General features: G+C 38.6%; 1 non-coding gene across 1 annotated transcript; it reads left to right on the top strand.

The window, feature by feature from the left end:
- The first annotated feature begins 6,529 nt into the window (after nucleotides 1-6,529).
- On the top strand, nucleotides 6,530-6,602 carry TRNAC-ACA (transfer RNA cysteine (anticodon ACA)). The gene has a single exon. It is a non-coding gene; the product is annotated as a tRNA-Cys (tRNA).
- The last annotated feature ends 13,677 nt before the right edge of the window (nucleotides 6,603-20,279 follow it).

Consider the following 20,279-nt stretch of genomic DNA (forward strand, 5'->3'; position numbering starts at 1 on the left):
GCTATATTGACTTTTAAAAAATTCAGACATGCAAAACTTTTTGTGTAAAAATGTACAGCCGTTCAGCCACTCAGTCAAGTCTGACTCTGCAACCCCATGGACTGCAGTATGCCGGGCCTTCTTGTCCATCATCAACTCCCGGAGCTTGCTCAAACTCATGTCGATTGTGTCGGTGATGCCATCCAACCATCTCATCCTCTGTTGTCCCCTTTTCCTCCTGCCTTCAATCTTTCCCAGCATCAAGGTCTTTTCCAGTGAGTTAGTTCTTTGCATGAGGTGGCCAAAATATTGGAGCTTCAGCTTCAGTATCAATCCTTCCAATGAATATTCAGGACTGATTTCCTTTAGGATAGACTGGTTGGATCTCCTTGCCTTCCAAGGGACTCTCAAGAGTCTTCTCCAACACCACAGTTCAAAAGCATCAGTTCTTCTGCACTTAGCTTTCTTTATAGTCCAACTCTCATATCCATACATGATGTACATTCATGTTGTATAATCATGCAGTGTGATGCTTAATGTCAGGATATGCATTTCTTCAAAATGACTCCAAACTCTTCAGATCCCCTGATTGATTTTTAACATCTTGAGTGATGACACCAGTTTAGAAATAACAGTTCAGTTCATAATGACATAAAAATAAACTTTGCAGAATAAACTTAGGCATAATTGGAAATGGTATTGAACTACATAGATTTACAGCTTATTATAAACTTTGATTGATGCATATCAGTAATATCTATAAAATGTGTATCTGCTTAAATGATATGAGCATTGTTAAATTACTTTTAGCGATCTAAGCTTGGAATAATATTCTGCTGCTGCTTTCCCCCCCCAAAACATTCAGATCAGTTTAATTGATGAGTATAAAAATTTCAATGTGAACTGTTAAAAAGCTAATTAAAAATAGTAAGCATTCAAAACTTCTTATGTATTTGAATCAGGATTTCTTTCAAAATGATGCAACTGAAAAGAAATATAAAATGCTATTTAGGTTGACACAAGAATGGAAATTTCACTAAGAACCCTGTTTATCAAGTGTTTGCTCCCATACAGATTCATTCTCATAGATTTATTGTGTTTGTTTCCTTTGCTGTGTAACAAATTGCCACGAACTTTGTGGTTTCATACAGCATCTACTTATTTGCTTAAGTTCTGTAGATCATAAACAGTGTGGAATGCCTGGTTTCTCTGCTGAAGGCTGAAATCAATGTGTAGACCAGGCTGAGTTCCCATGCAGAGTATCTGGGGAGAATCCACTTCCTAAGTAGTTTTTCAAAATCAGATGTACATTTGTTTATTTTGGCTACACTGGGTCTTAGTAATGGCATACAAGCTCATAGTTGTGACATATGGGGTGTAGTTCCCAAACGGGATGGAACTCAGTCCCCTGTGTGTTGGAGTTTTAGCCACTGGACCACCAGGGAAGTCCCTCCCAAGTCACTCTAGTTCTGCACACCTCATTTCCTTGTAAATTGTAGATTTAATAATCCTGTGTCATTGTAGACTATCAGCATTTTTTGTCTCCTCCATCATCCAAGCTAGAAATAGATAACCTTTCTTGAGTCAAAACCATTTTATGCTTCAAATCTCCACATGGGACAACTGGTACAGTCTCTTCCAAGGATAGCCCAATCTCTTCAAGGATCACCCAATAGATAAGACCCAGTGAATATAATCTCCCTAATTTAAAGGCAAATAACTTGGGAGATTAATTATATCTACAAAATCTCCTCATCTGGCACCCAGATTAGCATTTCTTTGAATAGCTAGGAAAAGGTGTATATTTTCTAAAGTATAGAGAATCTTATAGCTGATCTTAGAATTCTGCTTATCACAATGTATTTTTTAATTAATAGAAATTAAATTATACATACATTTTACATTAATGTTTTTCTTTTCATGTAATATTTAGTCTAAAGTATGTCCTTGGCTTTAAAAGATTTCTTGAAAGTAACTGGTTTTAGAGAATATCTTTTCATGAAAAAAATAACTAGATAAAAATATTGATCATTTTTCAAATAGCTAGTGCATTCTAATGTTTAGTGATTAGTATGCAAGTAATGCATTGATTTGGAGAAGGAAATGACAACCTACTCCAGTATTCTTGCCTGTGAAATCGCATGGACAAAGGAACATGGAGGGCTATGGTCCATGGGGTAGCAAGTGTCAGACACTACTTAGGGTGTAACCCACCATCAGCAATGCATTAATTACCTTGAACTTACATTTTCTACTCCAGGTGATATTTTCCTATGATTTCTAGACTTTCATCCCTCCTGAAGCTCTACCTCCTTGAGCACAAGGGTTGACTTCTGTGAATTAAGATTTCTGTTTATATTTATCAGAGAAATCAGTTAAGAATTTTCAAGGCAGCCACATTATCAAAAGAATGATTAATTCATTTTATTAAAGAATGTGTACAGAATCCATTTAGAAATAATTTTAGGTGCATGGAAGAATTGCAATGGTAGTACAGGTTGGCTATGTACCATTAACACAATAGATCAAAACTGATAAATTAACAGTGATACAATTTCATGACCTAAACTAGGTACTGTATTTAGAGTCAATTTTTCTACTAGTGGGCTTCTTCTTTTCCAGAGTCCCATACAAAGGCCCATGTTGCATTTGTCAATCACATCTCCTAATACCCTTCAATGGAGGAGGCAATGGCACCCCACTCCAGTACTCTTGCCTGGAAAATTCCATGGATGAAGGAGCCTGGTAGGCTGCAGTCCATGGGGTCGCCAAGAGTCAGACACAGCTGAGTGACTTCCCTTTCACTTTTCACTTTCATGCATTGGAGAAGGAAATGGCAACCCACTCTGGTGTTCTTGCCTGGAGAATCCCAGGGACGGTGGAGCCTGGTGGGCTGTTGTCTATGGGGTCACACAGAGTCGGACACGACTGAAGTGACTTAGCAGCAGCAGCAGCAGCAGCAGCAGCAATACTCTTCAATATGTGACAGTTTCTAGATCATGCAACATCTTTCTTGACTTTGACACTTCTGAAGAGCGTTAGTCCAATATTTTATTGGATGTCAGCGAATTTTGTGTTTTCTAGTGCTATCTCCTAATTGGACTGGGGTTATGGATTTGGGAAGAGAACAGTAGAGCTCATATGCCTTTCTAAACTATATCGTGTTAGAGGGGTGCATATCAACAGGAGGTATCACTGGTGAGTTTATTGTTAATCACTGATTAACTTCGTGTCTATAAGGCTTTTCCACTGCTAAGGTTGCAGTGTGAAGTAAATCACTAAGCCAGCCCATGCTCAAGAGAAGGATGTTAAATCCCACCTTCCGGAGGGAGAAGTATCAAATATTTTGTGGACTTATGTTAAACTCACCACAATGATTAATAAACATTTTGTGAAACATAACCTGTGGATGCAAAGATTGTCCATTATAAGGTTTCTCTGTTTTATTTTGGCATTCTTCAATGTATTGTGCCTGCAGAGATTATTATGCTGTTTTAATGGTAATTTTTATTTCCTTCGTTTCTTCCAATTTTACGTAAAATTATTCTGCAAGAAAAAATTGTTTCTTTTTATATTAATGTGATTATTCATTCTCATTTAATTATTTTCTTGTTTATTCATTCATTCATTTTTTCTAATATTTGCTTATATCCCAGCTGCCATCATTTATTTTATTGCTCAAATCATTTCAGCCTCAGCCACTCTTTTAAGTTGTCTCCTGTGTCCCTCGTGTACCATCCATTTATCTTTTTAGCATTTTCTCACTTCCTGGCCCTAAAGGGTGCTCCAGGCTTGGCTTGTATTGTGCCAACCCCTATAATCAGACATTTCCCTCAAAAGCCCTGGAGGCTATGATGCACTGAAGGTAACCATAGCAACCACAATGTTTAAACCCAGCTGGGCTCCTGAATAGAAGAATACAAACCCTCACTATAAGGATGGGTGAGTTGGCCTGAGGGTTTTTCTAATTTCTGCAGCCTGCTTAGTTTCCCTTTTCACTCTTCCACTAAGATCTGTCTCTTGCAGCTGCATTCCACTCTTATTTTCACTCTCTACTGTAAGCATGGTCATGGGATCTGGGACTTCAGATTAAACCTGTTTTGTGATAGCATTGTGAGCCTAGTTCTTGGTCCTGTGATCATCACAAGAGTTCTGAGCCTCTTCCTGTTAGAGTGGTTGGTCTAGTGCACAGCCCTGCTCCTCCTCACTAGTTTATCCTGTGATCTCAATGCTCTGATGGATTTACAAAAAGTCATTAATTCACTTTTGTCTAGCTTTTTTCTTGGTGTAAGGATAGGATATATACTTTCCCAATTCTGCTTCTCTGAGTTAAAGCTGTCCCCAAAATTTAAACAAGTAATCTAAAAAGAGGAAATATAAGGTACAAAAAAAAGAAAAAATTTTGTAATTTTTAATGGCCTCCTATGTTTCTGTTATAATTGATTATTGGATTAATGACGTGTTCTGGAAACATCCTTAAACACCTAAAATTGCTCCTGATTAATTCTCCATCATCCTAAAATTATAGGATTCAAAAGACATAGAAAAAAAGTATTATTTTCTATTGTAAATGACATTATTGCAATTTTTGTAGCAGTATTTTATGAACACCTTAATTTCAGTATAAATTCCAGTATTTCTAAATTACAGGGTGCACTTTTTTAAAAAATAAAATATGAATATTTTTAGAAAGTTCAAATGTTAGAGAAGATGCTTTTAAAAATCTCTCCTTTTTAGATTAAAATTTCAGCTATAATTTGAATGTTAATTAGAATGTAAAAAATACATGTGTATTAATTTAATATAAGTGAATATATATTTTATAAGTTTATTTCATAAGTAGTTCAGTTCAGTCATTCAGTCGTATCCAACTCTGCGACGCCATGGACTGCAACATGCCTGGCCTTCCTGTCTATCACCAACTCCTGGAGCTTTCTCAAACTCATGTCCATCGAGTTGGTGATGCCATCCAACCATCTCATCCTCTGTCATCCCCTTCTTCTCCGACCTTCAATCTTTCCCATCATCAGGGTCTATTCCAATGAATCAGTTCTTTGCATCACGTGGCCAAAGTATTGGAGTTTCAGCTTCAGCATATGTCCTTCCAATAAGTATTCAGGACTGATTTCCTTTAGGATGAACTGATTGAATCTCCTTCCAGTCCAAGGGACTTTCAAGAGTCTTCTCAAAGACCATGGTTCAAAACCATCAATTCTTCAATGCTCAACTTTCTTTATAGTCCAACTCTCACATCCATACATGACCACTGGAAAAAAACATAGCCTTGACTAGATGGACCTTTGTCAACAAAGTAATGTGTCTGCTTTTTAAAATGCTGTTTAGGTTGGTCATAGTTTTTCTTCCCCTTGGAAGAAAAGCAAGTCTTTTAATTTCATGGCTGCAGTCACCATATGCAGTGATTCTAGAGCCGAAGAAAATAAAATCACTGTTTCCATTGTTTCCCCATCTATTTTCCAGGAAGTAATGGAACCAGATGCCATGATCTTAGTTTTTTGAATGTTGAGTTTTAAGCCAGCTTTTTGACTCTCACTTTCATCAAGAGGCTTTTTAGTTTTTCTTCACTGTCTGCCACAAGGGTGGTGTCATCTGCATATCTCAGGTTATTGACATTTCTCCTGACAATCTTGATTCCACCTGGTGCTTCATCTAGACCAGCATTTTGCATCATGTGCTCTGCATATAAGCTAAATAAGTAGGGTGACAATATACAGCCTTGACATGCTCATTTCCCTATTTGGAACCAGTCTGTTGTTCCATGTCCAGTTCTAAATGTTGCTTCCTGACCTGCGTACAGCTTTGTCAGGAGGCAGGTAAAGTGGTTACAAGCTGAAGTGGTTATACTTCACTTTCATGCATTGGAGAAGGAAATGGCAACCCACTCCTGTGTTCTCGCCTGGAGAATCCCAGGGATGGGGGAGCCTGGTGGGCTGCCTTCTATGGGGTCACACAGAGTCAGACATGCCTGAAGTGACTTAGCAGCAGCAGCAGCAATGCATAAGTGCCTAAAAACAGAATATCAAACTACATAAGGCAAAAGCTGAGAGAACTGGAAAGAGAGATAGATAATATACTATTATAGTTGGAGACTTCGGAAAATCTATCAGAAACTGACATATCAGTTGATTTGTAGTTTATATGGATGTATTATTTCATCCAACCACAATAGAATATCTATTTTTCTCAAGCTATGATGAAACATTCAGCAGAGTAAACCACATTCTGGGCCATAGGATATGCCTTCTCAAAATTAAAAAAAAAAGAAATCAAACAGTGTCTGTTCTTAGACTACAATCCATTCCTCTGTTGATGGACATCTAGGTTGCTTCCATGTGATACGCCACTGTCACAGTAGAATTCCACTGTCTCCACTATCACAGGAGAACAGTATGGAAGTTCCCTAAAAAGTAAAAGAAGAACTGCCACATGACCCAGCAATCCTACTCCTGCGCATATGCTCCGAAGTTACCTGCATCCTAATGTTCATCTTAAATTTATTTTTTAACCTGCACTTAGGTGGGACAGGATGACTTCCCTGGTGGCTCAGATGGTAAAGTGTCTGCCTACAGCGCAGGAGACCCAGGTTCAATCCCTGGGTCAGGAAGATCTCCTGGAGAAGGGAATGGCAACCCACCCCAGTATTCTTGCCTGGAAATTCCCACAGAGGCTACAGTCCATAAGGATCGCAAAGAGTCAGACATGACTGAGTGACTTCACTTTCACTTTCACTTAGGTGGGACAGGATGGGTAGGGTTTCATGGAATTAGCCTAACTGACCTTGGAGAAAGGACATGCCTATGATAAAACCCATACTCTGGTTAAATAGTTTCTCCTAAGGACAGATCTTAAGGACAGAGTGCTCTGGTGTATTTCATAATGCTTCCCTTTTTCCTCTCCCCCTGCTGAAAGCATTAGGGGATTTTTCTGCAATATTCACTGTGAGAATTTTGTAGAGTTTCAGGAAGTTAAATGCACAAAATTGTTGGGGGGCATGCCTTCAAAGACTGGGTCCTGTTTGAGTTTTAATCTCATACTTGTCCACATTGAGCCTCCAGCATTTCATCAGTTCTTGGTTAAGTTTCTCTGCCCTGGCACTGATTCTAACTGCTATTTCCGCTTATGGATTTCTATTCTGGTAAACTGTGATTATCTGTATTCCTTGCAGGTGTCTCTAACTTAGGGACAGCAGTTTGCCCTGTGACCTCACTTTACTTATTGATCTAAGAAGAGCTGTTTCTTTCTGCTTGTTCAGCTTTTTACTTATTGTTAGAATGGAAGGTAACTTCTAAGTCTCTTACATGCCAGGCTGGAAACTGCAATTTAATTTTTCTCATTTCTTTTAATGGTCAAATAATATTCCACTGTATGAATATATCGTATTTTACTTAACTATTAATCTGTTGAACATTTGGATTGTTTCCACATTTTTGCTACTGTACATGATGGTGCTAGGAAAAGTGTGTGTGTGTGTGTGTGTGTGTGTGTGTGTGTGGTATACGTTTTAACTTCTCTAAGAGAATGTTATTGCTATTCAGTCACCCAGTCATGTTCAACTCTTTGTGACCCTATGGACTGTAGCATAACAGTCCTCTCTGTCCCTCACCATCTCCCAGGGTTTACCCAAATCCATTACATCGGTGATCCAGCCATCTCATCCTTTGATACCTCTTCTCCTTCTGCCCTCTATCTTTCCCAGCATCAGGGACTTTTCCAATGAGTCGTCTGTTCACATCAGATGACTGAAATACTGGACTTCAGCATCAGTCCTTCCAATGAGTATTCAGGGTTGATTTCACTTAAGGTTGACTGGTTTGAACTCCTTGCTCTTCAAGGGACTCTCAGGAATCTTCTCCAGCATCACAGTTCGAAGGCATCGATTCTTCATCACTCTGCTTTCTTTATGATCCAGCTCTCACAACCAAATGTGACCACTGGGAAGATCATAGCCTTGACTATAAGTACCTTTGTCAGCAGAGCAATGTCTTTGCTTTTCAACACACTGTCTAGGTTTGCCATAGCTTTCCTGCCAAGAAGCAAACGTCTTTTGATTTCATGGCTGCAGTCTGCCTCTGCAGTGATTTTAGAGCCCAAGAAGAGGAAATCTGTCACTACCTTCACATTTCCCCCCCTCTATTTGCCATGAAATAATGGAGCCAGATGCCACAATCTTAGTTTTTTAAATATTTAATTTTAAGCCAACTCTGTCACTCTCCTCCTTCAACTTCATCAAGAAGCTCTTTAGTTTCTCTTTGGCTTCTGCCATTACACTGGTATTATCTACATATCTGAGGTTGTTGATGTTTCTCCCAACTATCTTGATTTCAGCTTGTAACACTTCTAGCCCAGCATTTTTCATGATGTGCTCAGCATATAGATTAAACAAACAGGGTGACAACAGACAGCCCTGTCATAATCCTTTCTCGATCTTGAACCAATCAGTTGTTCCATACAGGGCATACAGGTTTCTCAGGAGACAGGTAAGATGGTCTGGTATTCCCATTACTTTAAGAGCTTTTCGCAGTTTATTATGATCTATACAGTCAAAGGCTTTGGTACCGTTGATGAAACAGAGGTGGATGTTTTTCTGGAATTCCCTACTTTTCTCTATGATCCAGTGAATGTTGGCAATTTGATCTCTGATTCCTCTTCCTCTAAGAAAATACATGCTTAGTAATATGATAACACTATGTTTTTAAGAAACTTTCAGACTATTTCCAATGCAGCTGCACTATTTTATATTGCCACTAGCAGGACATAAGTGCTTCAGTTTTCTCACATCATCTCAACACTTTTTTTCCCTTAAAAAATGTTTTATTTCTTTTTTTGATGAGCATCACAGTATGTGTGTAGAAGTATATCATTGTGATATTGATTTACATTTGTTTTCTGATGGCTTATGATGTAGAGCCCCTTTATAGGTGCTTAATATCCATTTATATATGCTTTCTGAAGAAATGTCTATTCATATCCTTTCTCTGATTTTTTAAACATGATTTTCTTTATTATTGTGAAGATATTTAATATAACTATACACACATTTCTTATGTCAAGCAGAGTATTGTACACTCATTACTAATCCCAGGGGAGGACTTTATTGTTTAAAAAAACATTTTTTTATATTGAAGTTTAGCTGATTAAGAATGTTGTGATAGTTCAGGTGGAAAGCAAAGGGACTCAGTCGTACATATAGATGTATCTCCCCACTCCCCCAAACTCCCCTCCCATCCAGGCCAGAGGAGGACTTTAAATTCTTCTGCCCACTGAATGTTGCTGTCAGAGTCCCAAGGAAAACACAACACAGTCAATCACTGGAGGAAACAATGCTTTACTTACATGGAGAAGAGACCAAGCAAGATCAGCTTCAGTAGAGCTCTTTTGTGACATACATCCCTCTCATACTGCATTAGAAAAACCCTGTTACCTCCCATCAATGGACAGATATAACAGTTGGACATTACCATACAATGCACATGTTTTGACCAACTATAAAAGAATCAGTTCAGGTCCGTTGCTCAGTCGTGTCTGACTGTGACCCCATGAGCCACAGTATGCCAGGCCTCCCTGTCCATCACCAACTCCCGGAGTTTACTCAAACTCATGTCCACTGAGTCAGTGATGCCATCCAACCATCTCCTCCTCTGTCATCCCCTTTTCCTCCAACCTTCAATCTTTACCAGCATCAAGGTCTTTTACAATGAGTCAGTTCTTCGCATCAGGTGGTCAAAGTATTGGACTTTCAGCTTCAGCATCAGTTGTTCTGATGAATATTCAGGACTGATTTCCTTTAGGATGGTCTGGCTGGATCTCCTTGCAGTCGAAGGCACTCTCAAGAGTCTTCTCCAACACCACAGTTCAAAAGCATCAACACTTCAGTGCTCAGCTTTCTTTATAGTCCAACTCTCACATCCGTACATTACTACTAGAAAAATTATTTTATAGACCAGATATCAAACTACCAACATCCATTGGATCATCAGAAAATCAAGAGAGTTCCAGAAAAATGTCTGCTTCTGTTTTATTGACTATGAAAAAGTCTTTGACTATGTGGATCACAATAAACTGTGGAAAATTCTGAAAGAGATGGGAATACCAGACCACCTGACCTGCCTCCTGAGAAATCTGTATACAGGTCAGGAAGCAACAGTTAGAACTGGACATGGAACAACAGACTTGTTCAAAATAGGGAAAGGAGTACGTCAAGGCTGTATATTGTCACCCTGCTTATTTAACTTATATGCAGAGTACATCATGAGAAATGCTGGGCTGGAAGAAGCACAAGCTGGAATCAAGATTTCAGAGAGAAATATCAATCACCTCAGATATGCAGATGACACCACCCTTATGGCAGAAAGTGAAGAAGAGCTGAAGAGCCTCTTGATGAAAGTGAAAGAGGAGAGTGAAAAAGTTGGGTTAAAGCTCAACATTCAGAAAACTAAAATCATAGCATCTGGTCCCATCACTTCATGGCGAATAGATAGAGAAACAGTGGAAACAGTGACAGTCTTTATTTTTCTGGGCTCCAAAATCTCTGCAGATGGTGATTGCAGCCATGAAATTAAAAGACACTTACTCCTTGGAAGAAAAATTATGACCAACCTAGATAGCATATTAAAAAGCAGAGACATTACTTTGCCAAAAAAGGTCCATCTAGTCAAAGCTATCATTTTTTCCAGTTGTCACAGATGTATATGAGAGCTGGATCGTAAAAGAACGAGTGAGTGAGTGAGTGAAGTTGCTCAGTTGTGTCCGACTCTTTGCGACCCCATGGACTGCAGCCTACCAGGCTCCTCCATCCATGGGATTTTCCAGCCAAGAATACTGGAGTGGGGTGCCATTTCCTTCTTCAGGAGATCTTCCCAACCCAGCGATTGAACCTGAGTCTCCTGCATTTGTAGGCAGATGCTTTACCGTCTGAGCTACCAGGGAAGTTATAAAAGAATATTGATCACTAAATAGGGAAATATATACCCACATAAGCTGATAAACCAGCACAGGCTGTGTGGGCTAATTGTCTTTTGGCAAGTAAGCATTCCAAGCATAAGGCCCGTTTTTATGGGTCTCAGTTGCTATTGGAAGACTGCACACATGAGACTGCCTACCCAACCCTTGTTTAGCTACATAATTTGAAAACATTTTCTCCATTCCATGGTCTGTCTTTTCCTTTGGTGTCTAAGAACAATAGTTCTTGTTAGTATCCTTTGTAAACTGAGTTTTCACTTTTGATGTCCAATTTAGCTTTTTTTCTTTTGTTGCTTGTGCCATTGGTATTCTATCAAAATAACTGGTAAGTAATGGAAAACTAGAGATTCATTTACTGTCTACATAGTTTTGCCTTTCCCTGCTATAAATGCGATTAGACACTGTCAAGCACTTTCAGAATGACTTATTTCACTTCATAATAGGCATTTGATATTTATCCATGTCTTTGTGTGACTTGATCGATCATTTCATTTTATCACTGAATAATCCATTGAATGGATAGACCACAGTTTTGTACCCATTTATTTGTTGAAGAACATTTTCCTGGTTTTCAGGTTTTAATGATTATGAATAAAGCTGAAATAAAAAGGAAGGGAGGTTTTTGTTTGGACATACATTTTCAAGTCAGTTGAGTAAACATCTAGGAGCACAATTGCTTGATTGAATGGTCTGACTATGGTTAGATTTGTAAGGTACTGTCAGATTATCTTCCAAAGCAGTTTACCATTTTGCATTATTACCACAGATGAAAGAGATGTCCTTTTTCTCCTTGCCAAAAAATTGATATTGCCAGGGTTTTGTTGTTGTTTAGTTTTACTTCTGCCATTTTCATAGATTTGTATGTCTTACATATTTAATATTGGCTTTTCTTACTGTTGTTAATGAGAGCAGACCAAGAGTTATGTTTACCATCTAATCAGAGGCTTTCAAACTGTACTTGGCTGCCAGTGGTCAATTTGATGTAGGAACTGTCTTATACTGGCGAGCTTCTTTATGAAAGTATTGACTGTAATAATTTCTTAAACCATCTGTATAGGAAAGCATTCCATAAATTGTGTATCCCAGAGGCAAAGAGAATCAGTTTTCTATTTGTTCTCTGCTCTTTATTCTCACTGAAACATTTAGCTCATTTACGACCCTTGCTTTTCCTGATGTACTTCATTTTTATGCAGGTCATATTCATCCTCTTAAAAGACCCTTATCTAACATACAGCTAACTAGTCTCAATAAAAGCTTTCTTTTATCCCGTTCACTTTTTTTTTTTAATCTGAAGTGAAGTACTACTTTCACTGAACATTCAAGTGTTCTGTGCATTTTTCACTTCATGTTGAACACTTGATCCCAAACTTGAATCCAGACTCTGCAATTGCCATTTGCTCTTTCTTAAAATTGCTTTTTTCCTGTTCCTTTCTCTTATAGTCAGCACACATTCCTCACAACAGTGATAAATATTAGCCAAACTCATTAGGCCTAGTCTCAGATGAACTCCTCTCCTGCATATCAAGTTGCATTGAGTAAGCCTGCTAATTTCTTGTAGATTAGATATTGACTCCAAATGCCACAGTAAGCTGTTCATTTGGTACAGTTTCTGGTTACCTGAGGGAGAGGGTGACTTTTAAGCTGGTCTGGTTTCTTCTCTCTGTATAAGCCTTGATGAAAAATTCTTCTAAAACTCAGGAGTGATTTAATGATTGGTATCAGTTGTGAGAGTGGTGCAGGCTCCTTCATTAACAATTGAAAAAGAGCAAAAGCAGAGAAATACTTGATTGAAATATTCCAAATTGCTTCTTCTTTCTTTCCCTGCATCTATTGTAGGCCTTTAGCCTCCAGTCATACAGGAACAACCTTGACATTAATCATTACACAAAGGGAAAAACCATAATTTATAAGCTTTAATATATCATTTGGAGTGTTAAATCTAATTGTATTTATATTCAAATCATTTTAAGTCAGTTATTACCCTGGAGTAGTAATTTATAGACTTCTTCTCTGTGGCCTAGAAAATATAGCAGAAAAAATGAACCTATGTTTTTATTTTATGCCCAAAGAATAACCTTTAGGGTGAGGGTTGTAATTTCTGGGTGGAATATTTAACATAATTACATTCAGATTCAATAGGGAATCTTTTAGAAAATCACTGCTTGGAATGCAGTTCTATAAATGCTGTATCTTGAGCCAAATTAAACATGTAAAATGCCAAGTTCTCAATCTAAAGAAAAACGTTACCATCTGCTGTAATTATATAGAATGAGAAAGATAGTGAATGTTTTCCCATTTATTGAACACAAAAGAGACACTTCTTTTAAAACAAATTGTTGGGCCTTGTTGGTTCAGATTGTGATGTTTTCACTCAAGCGGAATAATGTCTACATTCACTCAGTGTTATGTATTAGGTAGTTAAGTATACTCACAGTTTACAAAAACCTTGCAAATGTTTCTTGGCCAGAGGGAGAGTGAAATGAAACATGATTCTCTATGTAATCAGTTAAAAATATCCAAACTGACAGTTTGCTTGGGTGACAGTTTACTTGGGATTTAAGCATGTCTCTAATGAGGTATAAAAGTAGTTTCACTCAACTCAGAACTTAACAATGAAGACAATTTATACTTAAGGAATTTAGACTTAAGTTAGAAATATATATTTTCCCCAACATTTTTAAGTTCTGAGGTAGTATAGAAAGAGCACATTTTTATAAACTCTTCCTAAGGAAAGAAATTTTATTGACATTTTGTTTTAAAAATGGATGACATAAACTACGATCAAATTTAAATACTACTTATCCATGAAAAGAAGCATTATATTTGATTGTTGTTGTTTAGTCACTAAGTCATGTCTTGTCTCTTCTGAGACTCCAGAAATCTTAGTCTGCCAGCCTCCTCTGTCCCTGGGATTTCCTAGGCAAGAATGGAGTGGGTTGCCATTTCCTTCTCCAGAGAGTCTTCCCAACCCAGGGATCAAACTAGGGTCTCCTGCATTGTCAGGCAGATTCTTTACTGCTGAGCCACTGGTGAAGCCCATTACATTTGATAGGTGAGTGCAAATTATCCAGACTTCCCTAAAACATGAATAATAAAAGAAAGGCGATGCTTCTCATCCCTAAAGTAGGCCTTGTATTTACACACTTTCTGTATCAAAATGAAGTATGGATCCCACCAAATCCACTGTACTTTATTCTCAATGCCACTGGGCATTTCTCACAGCTGCCTAAGCTGCCTTCAGTAAATTGTGTTTTCCTACAACACACATTTCTCTCTTTCATACTACAAAATACATTATTTATGTGTATGCCTAATTCTGTTATTGGAAAAAGTAAGTTAATTTTTAGAGTTATTGATTTTATTTTGTCAAACATATGTTGCTCTTTTCTTCTTGTCACTAAAACAAAAAGAACTATGAAAAAAAAAACAAAATCAATATTTCTCTACTAACTATGTTACTTAAAAATCACATTTGGTTCAGAGAAATGCAGGATATGAGGTAGGATCACATGGAAACCAAATGTTTTAGGCTTCTTCTCCAAACCAACTTTCCCTAACCACCCTCACCCTGCTTCTATTAACTACCATGCCAGTGTGTTTCAAGGGTACATGTTATTGCATGTACTCCATTTATTATAATTATTAGTGTCCATGCTATTAATATTTCTGCCATATTGCTAGCTTATTAAGGACATTAAATTGCACAGCTAATGTTGAATATATGCTGTCCTGAGCATAAAAGAAAAGGAATATTACTCTTTGTACTGGGGTGAATTTTTACATTAAGGAGTAAAGGGGTGAATTGTTCTAGATTCTTCTTTAGAATTCACTCACACTGATTTTCTGCATGAACTGGGTTCCTCTCTTTAACTTCAGTGTGGAAAGATTTGGAAGGAAAACAGGAAAAAATATGTATAAAACACAACATACACAGGTCTGATCTGTGCCAAGGAATACATCACAAAAGGCTAACAGTAATATTAATGATATAACCTCCTTGTTATTGGGTGACTACCTTTGACACGTGTTATAAGTTATATTAATGACAACCTTCTTAAATAGGTGGTTTTAGGCTGAAAATATCATGCTATTTTTTTTTTTTTTTCATTCTGCAACAGAAGAAGGGAATTAACTTGTTTCTTTGTCTTTGGGACCTGTTACACTTATCCATGCAGAAAACCCTGAGTTCTCAATTGCTCTGTGTAAGGTCTATAGTTCTAGGGCAGAAAGGGGTAAAGGTTTAATTCAGGGGAAATGTTCGCATCTGGTATATTGAACTTAAGACTGAAAAAAAAAAAAACAACAAAAACCTCGAATGAAAGGGATTTGATAGTAGAGTAAGAATGGAAATTTATGGTGGGGTCTTGATCCAGGGAGTTTAAGTTTCAGTGATGGTTTAGTAAAGCAGATAATATATTCAAAGCTGCACTGCCCCTTTTTAGATTTGAACTGTTGTCTTAACAGTTACCGACTTAACAGATAACTATAAAAGATGACAATGCAAAAAAGCAAAATGGCTGTCTGGGGAGGCCTTATAAATAGCTGTGAAAAGAAGAGAAGTGAAAAGAAAAGGAGAAAAGGAAAGATATAAGCATCTGAATGCAGAGTTCCAAAGACTAGCAAGAAGAGATAAGAAAGCCTTCCTCGATGATCAATGCAAAGAAATAGAGGGAAAGAACAGAATGGGAAAGACTAGATATCTTTTCAAGAAAATTAGAGATAACAAGAGAACATTTCATGCAAAGATGGGCTCGATGAAGGACAGAAATTGTATGGACCTAACAGAAGCAGATGATATTAAGAAGAGGTGGCAAGAATACACAGAAGAACTGTACAAAAATAATCTTCATACATCTGTGTCTCTTTTGCTGTCTCACATACAGGGTTATCATTATGTGGGAGAGGGAGCGGGTGGGATGATTTGGGAGAATGGCATTGAAACATGTATAATATCTGAAGGGTTAATAGGGTAGCAGGGATGTGCCTGCAAAGGAGCCTCTCTGCTAGGGCTGGACGTCCTTGCAAACGAGGCGTTCTGCCAAAGAGTCTGGACACAGTCTTGAGTTTAATGGTCCCTTGAAAACGAGGGAGCATTCCCTTCTTGTGATAAAGAAGGAATAGAGGGCTTTGTACAGACTCTGCAGTAGACTAGGATTTTACTCCCCTTTGCTATACAATAACATGTATGCACCTGTGCTGTGCTGAAAAGGCTTATTCATGAAGTCTGGAATTCTGTCTAGGGGGCTTTTATAATAAACGGCAATTAGTTTTTTTGCCCAGTTCTGTTCCTCTGGCCGGAGTGTGCATGTCGTCTGTCTCTTGTGTGTGTCTTGTTCTGTGTCATTTCGCTCATAATCTCCAACATCATCATATATGAAACGAGTCACCAGTCCAGGTTCAATACATGATACTGGATGCTTGGGGCTGGTGCACTGAGATGACCCAGAGGGATGGTATGGGGAGGGAGGAGCGAGGGGGGTTCAGGATGGGGAACACGTGCATACCTGTGGCAGATTCATATTGATGTATGGCAAAAACCAATACAATAATGTAAAGTAATTAACCTCCAGTTAAAATTAATTTATATTAAAACTAAAAAAGATCTTCATGACCAAGATAATCACGATGGTGTGATCACTCACCTAAGCCAGACATTCTGGAATGTGAAGTCAAGTGGGCCTTAGAAAGCATCACTACAAACAAAGCTAGTGGAGGTGATGGAATTCCAGTGGAGCTACTTCAAATCCTGAAAGATGATGCTGTGAAAGTGCTGCACTCAATATGCCAGAAAATTTTGAGAACTCAGCAGTGGCCACAGGACTGGAAAAGGGCAGTTTTCATTCCAATCTCAAAGAAAGGCAATGCCAAAGAATGTTCAAACTACCACACAATTGCACTCATCTCACATGCTAGGAAAGTAATGCTCAAAATTCTCCAAGCCAGGCTTCAGTAATACATGAACCGTGAACTTCCAGTTGTTCAAGCTGGTTTTAAAAAAGGCAGAGGGAAAAAAAAAAAAAAAAGACAGAGGAACCAGAGATCAAATTGCCAACATCTGCTGGATCATGGAAAAAGCAAGAGAGTTCCAGAAACAACATCTATTTCTATTTCTGCTTTATTGAATATGCCAAAGCCTTTGACAGTGTGGATCACAATGAACTGTGAAAAATTCTTCAAGAGATGGGAATACCAGACCACCTGACCTGCCTCTTGAGAAACTTATATGCAGGTCAGGAAACAACAGTTAGAACTGGACATGGAACAACAGACTGGTTCCAAATAGGAAAAGGAATATGTCAAGGCTATACACTGCTTATTTAAATTATATGCAGAGTACATCATGAGAAACACTGGGCTGGAAGAAGCACAAGCTGGAATAGAGATTGCCAGGAGAAATATCAATAACCTCAGATATGCAAATGACACCACCCTTAAGGCAGAGTGTGAAGAGGAACTAAAAAGCCTCTTGATGAAAGTGAAAGAGGAGAGTGAAAAGGTTGGCTTAAAGCTCAACATTCAGAAAATGAAGATCATGGCATCTGGTCCCATCACTTCATGGGAAATAAATGGAGAAACAGGGGAAACAGTGTCAGACTTTATTTTTGGGGGCTCCAAAATCACTGCAGATGGTGACTGCAGTCATGAAATAAAAGACACTTACTCCTTGGAAAGAAAGTTATGACCAACCTAGATAGCATGTTCAAGGGCAGAGACATTACTTTGCCAACAAAGGTCCATCTAGTCAAGGCTATGGTTTTTCCTGTGGTCATGTATGGATGTGAGAGTTGGACTTTGAAGAAAGCTGAGCACCGAAGAACTGATGCTTTTGAACTGTGGTGTTGGAGAAGACTCTTGAGAGTCCCTTGGACTGCAAGGAGATCCAACCAGTCCATTCTGAAGGAGACCAACTCTGGGATTTCTTTGGAAGGAATGATGCTAAAGCTGAAACTCCAATACTTTGGCCACCTGATGCGAAGAGCTGACTCATTAGAAAAGACTCTGATGCTGAGACGGATTGGGGGCAGGAGGTGAAGGGGACAACAGAGGATGAGATGGCTGGATGGCATCACCGACTCAATGGATGTAAGTTTGTGTGAGCTCTGGGAGTCGGTGATGGAGAGGGCGGCCTGGCATGCTGCGATTCATGGGATTACAAAGAGTCGGACATGACTGAGCGACTGAACTGAACTGAACTGATAACAGATGACACCTTGTCCAAAAGTGAGAGGGTTTTGTTTTGTTTTGTTTTTACTGGTGAATGGCTATTTTATAAGGCATCAGTTTATGGAAACACATGAACTTTATCAAAGTGTTAGTTTGTGACTTGCTTCAACTTGACTTTGAACTGTTTAGGTACAATTATTGATATATATATATATGTAACATATGTACATATGTGCTAAGATATACATATATATGTATGTGCTGATACATTTATTAGCAAGCGGATATTTCTGAGGTAATATTTAGGATACTATGAAAAAGAGGCTTTCCATATTTACAATCTTAGGACATCAAGAAATGCGACATTTTATTTGTTGTTTTTGTTGTGCTTTTAAGCCTAAATGCCGGCAGGTAGAGTAGATGATTTGTGTGTCCCAGAGGACTAATTTGTGAGGTTCTTGATTTTAGTTATAGACAGTGCTACAGCAGCTGGGTGAAATGGCATTTATTGTTTGTGACCACAGGGGAGCAATTTAAGGGGTTATCCTTGTATTCAAGTAGCTTATACATAGGCACAAGAGATAACATCCTCTCATCATACAATCAAGTTGGCCTTGGGTTGATTAGTTGAATATGTTTGGACACCTGACCATAAATTAGGCCTAAATTAGTCTTTGAATGTATGTGGGAAAACTAATCTTCAGGGTACACTAAGAGACCCATTACAAAAGTATCAGTGACAGCTTCTTTTCAGAAATCTACTGAAAAATATTCTCCATCTGATGCATTTTCCAGTGAAGAAAGAATGAATCTAAAAGGCAGGTTTCACATGCATAAGCAATTCCATACCAGAGAAAGGAATGTATGAAAAGACCTCTTTAAGAGTGGATGCCATGTTAACAGGCTGACTTATGAATCAATTCAGCTCTGGAATTTTAGAAATATGGAGAGTAGAGGGTAAATTAATACTCAAATTGACTGATTTAAATAACCCATATGAAAAAGGACACATAAAATAAAACCTGATATTTGAGGGCCACAAGGCTATGGTTTTTCCAGTAATCATGTATGGATGTGAGAGTTGGACTGTGAAGGAGGCTTAGCACCGAAGAATTGATGCTTTTGAACTGCGGTGTTGGAGAAGACTCTTGAGAGTCCCTTGGAAGGCAAGGAGATCCAACCAGTCCATAAGGAGATCAGCTCTGGGTGTTCTTTGGAAGGAATGGTGCTGAAGCTGAACCTCTAGTACTTTGGCCACTTCATGCGAAGAGTTGACTCATTGGAAAAGACTCTGATGCTGGGAGGGATTGGGGGCAGGAGGAGAAGGGGAAGACAGAGGCTGAGATGGCTGGAAGGCATCACTGACTCGATGGACGTGAGTCTGAGTGAACTCCAGGAGTTGGTGATGGACAGGGAGGCCTGGCGTGCTGCGATTCATGGGGTTGCAAAGAGTCAGATATGACTGAGTGACTGAACTGGACTGAACACTTCTAAACAGTTAAGGCTATGGATTTTCCAGTAGTCATGTGTGGGTGTGAGAGTTGGACTGTGAAGAAAGCTGAGCACTGAAGAATTGATACTTTTGAACTGTGGTGTTGGAGAAGACTCTTGAGAGTCCCTTGGGCTGCAAGGAGATCCAATCAGCCCATCCTGATGTGAAAAGCTTACTCACTGTAAAAGACCCTAATGCTGGGAAAGATTGAGAGCAGGAGGAAAAGGGGGCAACAGAGGATGAGAGGGCATCACCGAATCAGTGGACATGAGTTTGGGTAAATTCTGGGAGTTGGTGATGGACAGGGAGGCCTGGTGTGGTGGAATCCATGGGGTCGCAAAGAGTTGGACACAACTGAGCAACTGAACTGAACTGAACATTTCTAACTAGTAAAATTTGCCAGAAGGCAGCCATTTGTCAGTTGACACTGTCTGAATCTTCTAATTATAGAAATTAAAGAATGACAAAACTAACTCTTTGGGAGATTCTTTCAATTCTATTAAAGCATGTTTGTCATGGACCCTAGGTGACCAGTATTAACTGACCAAAGGATATCTATTTTCCTTTATTTCCTACCTGTAAGAGAGAAGAGTATTGCTTCACCAAAAGAGAACTACTAATACATTTTGGGAATATCTTTGAAAAGATAAAACCTCTTGTTTTTAAT

This window comes from Ovis canadensis, chromosome 9 (assembly GCF_042477335.2).
Source record: "Ovis canadensis isolate MfBH-ARS-UI-01 breed Bighorn chromosome 9, ARS-UI_OviCan_v2, whole genome shotgun sequence".
Taxonomy (NCBI): domain Eukaryota; kingdom Metazoa; phylum Chordata; class Mammalia; order Artiodactyla; family Bovidae; genus Ovis; species Ovis canadensis.